Below are 6000 nucleotides of genomic sequence, written 5' to 3' on the forward strand. Positions count from 1 at the left end.
AAGGCCGGAGAATGAGAACTTCAAAACAACAAGGGAAATGGTAGATTGAGAGCTGTTCTCAGTGAGGAGAAACATGGGTGAGAGCAAAGATTCTTGTTTGAAAAATAGATTGGTCAGTTGTAAGGGCAAGTTGCAAGTTGTAAGTTGCAAGGTTGAATATTGGAACTTAGATGTTGATAAGCAATAAAGATTATAAGTCAGAAAGGTATTTAAAAACTCCTCAGATTCATTTTTTTTAAGTAATGAAATTAATTGTGGATGAAGGTATCTAGAAGAAGATTCCATTTGGTTAAAAAGGCAGGCAAACATAATCAACCCTCTATCCATGTTCTGAATGATCATGACTGGAGCTTGTCATAATGAAAAATAATTTATGAGAAAGAATATTGCAGTAGTCAAGATACAAGGGAATGAGAACTCAGAGTTAGCTGTTAACAACTTTTGGATGTATAGAAATAGTTTTCAAGTGTTTGAAATAGACTGAACGTGTAAAACATGAGAGAGTTCTGAATTCAGGATGAGGGTTTTGGGTGACAATGTGAGAAAAGAGGCAGGATGCTGATTTTGCATACTATTATTCAGAAGGAGGTAGTGGTCAGAACCCAGGGGAGAGAAGTGACATCTGGTTTGGCATTGTTGAACTTGGGCTTAGAGAAATATTCTCAAAGGCATGTGAGAGAAGGCTGAATTTTCAGAATTAATTTCTTTGAAATGAATTTGAAACTAAATTATTTCAACAGAAAATTACAGAAACTAGACAGTCTGTCAGTATGGAATTGCTAGCTAAAACTTTAATTGGAAAAGCACTTTACAGGAGGAGTGTGGGATGAAGAGGTCTAGGACGGATCCCAGAAGTCTGCCTAAAAAGAAGGTTAAAGAACAGGTGGGACTTCATAAAACTAGGAGGAGAACCTAAAGTCAGCACTGGTTTTGAAGCCATGAAGACAAAGGGAGATAACTTAAAGAATGCAGACAGGGTAAGAAGGACAAAAAACAAGTTCTGGCTGTTAAATTGGTTGTAAAGTGATCATTAGAGATTTTGACTGGAACAGCTGGGGGTGGTGAGGAGAATATATCCTTGCCCATACTGATTATACTTCACAGGCAGCTGGCTTGAGTACTGTGCAAGACAGAATATTGTGTTAGATGGTCCTCTGATCTGACCAAGTTCAGCTGTTTCCAATTTCAGTGGAGTAGAAGGTGCAGAAACCAGATTAGACACTTTTAGGGTGGAAATGGAATACAGGAAATCTTATCAGTGCTTGCAGACAGTACACTCAATGTGTTCAGATATGAAGGAGAAATGTAGGAGGTAACTAGCCAGGCAAGGGAAGTCAGGGATGGGAGAGCCTGCTGTAGAATTGGCATGGGAACAGGGTAGATGGATTAGCACAAGTAGTGAAGGGAGTAAGAATGGGTGTGAGGGAGATTGAGGGAAGATTTGGTGGACAGTTGCTGGGGAAACTGGAAGAATTGAAGGAAAATAATTTCAAAATTCCTGTGCCTGTGGGAGTGCTGAAGGGAAGTTGCAGGACATGAAGGAAGAAAAGTGGTCCCTTGAGAGCGTAGAGGTCACATCAAGCCAATTTGCAATTGTTACACCTTTACAAATTGTGAACAGAAATATCACAGTGAAGTAAAATTGAAGCCATCTGATACCTCATTATTAGTATAAGGATGCAATATAAGCACTTTTGTGCACATACGCTTGCAGTACTTTGGTCAAACAACTGTACACAGTGGTGACCAAGTGCTACTGTTGCCTTAGATAAGTAAAGAAAGCACTATTCCCTCAGTGTTTGGGATTTGCCTTCAGGGCTGCCAGATGTGTGCTTCTTCCTCTGACACTAGGGGCTGCTGGATAGCCCCTCTTCCTACTGCATCAGCAGCAGCCAACTTTTCCCCCACTCAATCTCCACCTCCCTTGTTTGTGGGAGACTGCGTGTGTAGATTGCTTAGCCCTGAGCAGTCTCACACAGAGCTCAGAAATCCAGTGTATAAAATGGGTTGGCAAGTGCTGGAAGGTGTGCATTATACTTAGCAATTCCCTGGAAAAAGAATTTTTGGAGACTACTTCTCCCCAAATAGTCTAATTGAATTTTGGATGCCCATGCCACTGTATACTGGCCTTCCTCTAGGCAGTCTGAAAATTCCATCCTGGCCAAAACAGCAACCTTGTGGCAAACTAGTCCTAACAAGAGTACCTTAATTTGCCACAGGGTAGTCAATTTAAACTACTGAAAAAGCATTGAGATCTCAACTCACTTGAGGGATACAAATGTCAATATCTAGTGGTATAAATGTATCTGATGAATTGTAAGATATTTTCACCTGGAAGTACTAGAGATTGAAAATAGCAGTTCTTCCTCAAAAGTCAAACTCAGCAGACAGGTTCTGACTTTGCTTAATTATTTCTGCGGGAGGACAGAAATGAGAACCCTAACTACAGTTCTTTAGAAGGTGCAAGTAGCATTTTATTACATTATTTCATTACTCATTTATTCATAAGATAAAAGCTGTGCATGTTCATGATTTTTTTTCTTGCTTTGCCTTAATGTAGTTAATAATCTGAAGTTACTTTATTTTTCAAAAGCATATCTATTCTTAAATTTTTCAAATATGACAATGCTTCTGATATTTCTTTGTGTTCTGAATTTTTCATGGAAGGAAAAGTACTGAGAGGATACCCAAAAAGGAGGTTAATTTTGTCAGTTTTGTATATTTAAATAGCATTCTTATCTTTGTTTCCTGATTAAGTTTTCCTTGAATCATTACCATTTTCAGTCTGAGATCTACAAAAAAAAAAAAAAATCTCATTTACAGTAGACCAAACTAGTGCTTTCATAGCTGGCTAGTCTGCCTTTTTGTGTTACTGAACTGTGGAATATAGTTATTTTTGGGAGTGGAGAGTTTTGATTTTATTCTTGGGGTTTTGTTTTGTTTGCTTGTTTGTTTGTTTGTTAACTAATATTAACCTGTAGTGGCAAACACAAGAACAGCAAAGTCAGGAAAAGCTTTTGTAGTAAATGATTTCTGTAAATATTTCTAAAATAGAGGAAAAAATATGAAATGGCAGATTCTGAAAATTCTGTGGTTCTGAAATAATGGTGAAATTCTCATCTCCTTTCTTATTTCAAACTCAGGCTATTCATTGCAACCATCAATTGCAAGCAACAGCTAGGACACAGAGCTTGAAGATAACAAAACAGGTCCCAGGATTCCCTGGAAAATTGGTAAACATACACACAGAGAAATACTCCAATAAGTTAAAAATAACAAAAAATGAGAGCAACTAATGTGGAATATTGACTGCTTCAGCTGAGTTCAGCAAGCACCATTGTTCTCTGACCAAAAAACTGGGTCATATATGTGGATGTACTGTACTGGATCAGCAGATGTGAATTATAATATTTTTTGAACCTCATATGCAGCATTTTACATGTTCAGTCTGGCTTTTTTTTAGAACCCTGATCCCTACAACAGTTGGATCTAAGCAAGAAAAATGTTCTCATTTGCTATATACCCAATTTTATCCAATTATAAGACAAACTTTTCCTCTATGTAAGAATAAGTACTTATTGATTTAAGAAGAAACAGGCATATTGATCCAAAGGAAAAATACACTGTACATGTTGATCAATATTTACCTTGCAGGACAAAACATCCCGGTATACACTTCAAGGCATCAATATATACATATTACTGGATGTTTGTGTCATTAAGTCAGGTAACTGGGCTAAATCTCCATCTAACAGAATAAACTCTCTTAATGATTATTTTTCTAGTCAAATATTAGTCTCTAAAGGGAAGAAGGAGTTAGAGAACCAGAAAAAAGAATAATTGTTCACCTCCCTTGAGATAAATAATACTTTTCATTAAACTCAGCTGATGCCTATCAAGGGACGCTAGACTGATTATATAATATAAGCAGTGACAAATACTCCAAATTCTTCCTAAAAGTCTTTACTTGCACCGAGGTAAAATTGGAAATCTAAGCATAGATTTTTGAAGATATTTAGGTGACTAGCTTGTAATTAGTTTGGTATCAATTAGCTTGTACAAAAAGGAGCTGTTTCTTTTTAATTTCCAAGGATGGGACATATCTGGGTTTAGAGAATACCTTTTAAAATTCTTTGCTATCCAGGGCTTCTCTCTCTTTCAGCCTTGCTGTAGGCCTGGAGCTTCTTCTGTCTGGAATTCATTGACATAGAGCTAAGCATAAATTATACAAAGATAAACTAATTATAGTGTAATGGGGCAGTCATGGTACACATTTTTTTTCTCTGACATTTCTTTTCTGTCCCATAATAGCTCTAACACTGGGTTAATCATTTTTATTTAAATGTTTTCTTTATGGTTAATTTCACCCTAATATCACCTATCTCCATCTTGAGTCTCCTGGGGCGCTCTCTATAAAGGACACACCCAGGGAAGGGACAGGCATGCGACAAAGAGCTGCTGTGACAGTTACACCTTAGTATGTATTCTCAACAGGATCATCATCATAATAACAATGTAATACATGTTGCTTTAGACCGGCATAAACAAAGTGACCCTCCCTTCAAAAACCCTTTATTATATCATCATCTAAGGAATAGGCTCAAAAGCTGTGAGTCCTTTCTGCATGGCTTTGCTCAGGTGAGGCTCTTCCTCAGCCTGTAGCTGAAAGTCCTGTTTAAATTCTCATCACTTTGTTTCTCGCCCTTGTCAGAGACAAACCTGTCCTCTCCTGTCCATGTGCATTCAAAGCGCTGGGATTATCATTGCTTTAGCACATAGTTTGGGGAGTTTTTATCTACTCCATGCTTTCCATCTTTGGTTTAATCTAATATTTACTTACTGTACTTCTGCTGGAAGGGTCTTGTATCCCTGACCACTCTCCCTAGCCCGCTTGTTCTCATTTCAAGTTCATAATTTTCTTCCTGCAGGGCTGTGAAGGATGTTCTACCCAAGCTAATTAATTTTCTCCTTTGAACCTGTTTTTGGCTGTAGGATAAGAGAAACTATACAAATAATACAAAACCTGATAGCAAGTACAGTGAGGCTGCACTTCAGACCCTGGCCTATTTATTTGCTTGATAGGATCTCACCTCTTCCTTGAGTTCCCTGAGCTGTGTGAAGCTGTTGGTTATCTGTTGTCTGACTAAATATAGGTCATGAACTGTTTGCACACTACCACTTGTGATGGACTCCTAGACACTGAATGGCATGTGCCTGTTTTCGGGTAATGCAAATAACAAAAACAATCTGAAATACAGCTTTTTAGAAGCCCAGGTATAAAATACAGCTTATCTGCTAAACAGGGATCCCTGCACCTGGATGAAGGGAAGAGATACAATGTTCTCTACCTCTGCTGTGCATCCACTGAAGTAAGCAGCTGTACACTGGGAGTCAGCCAGTTGTGCTGGTGAGTTCAAGCTACCATCAGAGTTTACATGGCATGGCTTTGGTAGGGAGGGGAAGCTGCAGGCATGCCTTGTGTGAGCTGCTGCCCCTTGTCAGACAGATGCAGTTCCAGCCAGCCAGAGCCAAGGCCATCAGCAGTGCTGGTGGCAGCTCTGGTGAAATATATGTAAGAAAGCTGTGCTGCAGCTGTGAGCAAATATGAGAGAAGGACCAAATAGCAAGACCAGTGAAGAAGAAAGAGGAGGTTCTCCAGGTGCTGGAGCAGAGGTTCCCTAACAGCCTTTTTCATGATATTTTCTACCCCTGTCCTGCTGAGGAAGGGGAGTGAGGAACTGGCTTGGTAGGCACCTGGCAGCCAGTCAAGGTAAATCCATCACAAGCTCACAGCTGGCTTGTCATATGGCCAGCTCAATGTGGAGGCAGAGAAGGTTCAGCCTGCCCTGCAGACATGCCCTTCTAATGGATTCCTTTACCACACTTTCCGAAATTCTCAAAATGTTTATGGTGTTCCCTGAATGCCCTGGTGAAATAAAGAAGTGTTAACATTGCCGTTTTCTTCAAGGAGCTCTGGTACAGAGAATGAATGGTTCACTT

The sequence above is a fragment of the Catharus ustulatus genome, chromosome 1, assembly GCF_009819885.2.
Source record: "Catharus ustulatus isolate bCatUst1 chromosome 1, bCatUst1.pri.v2, whole genome shotgun sequence".
NCBI classification, from domain to species: domain Eukaryota; kingdom Metazoa; phylum Chordata; class Aves; order Passeriformes; family Turdidae; genus Catharus; species Catharus ustulatus.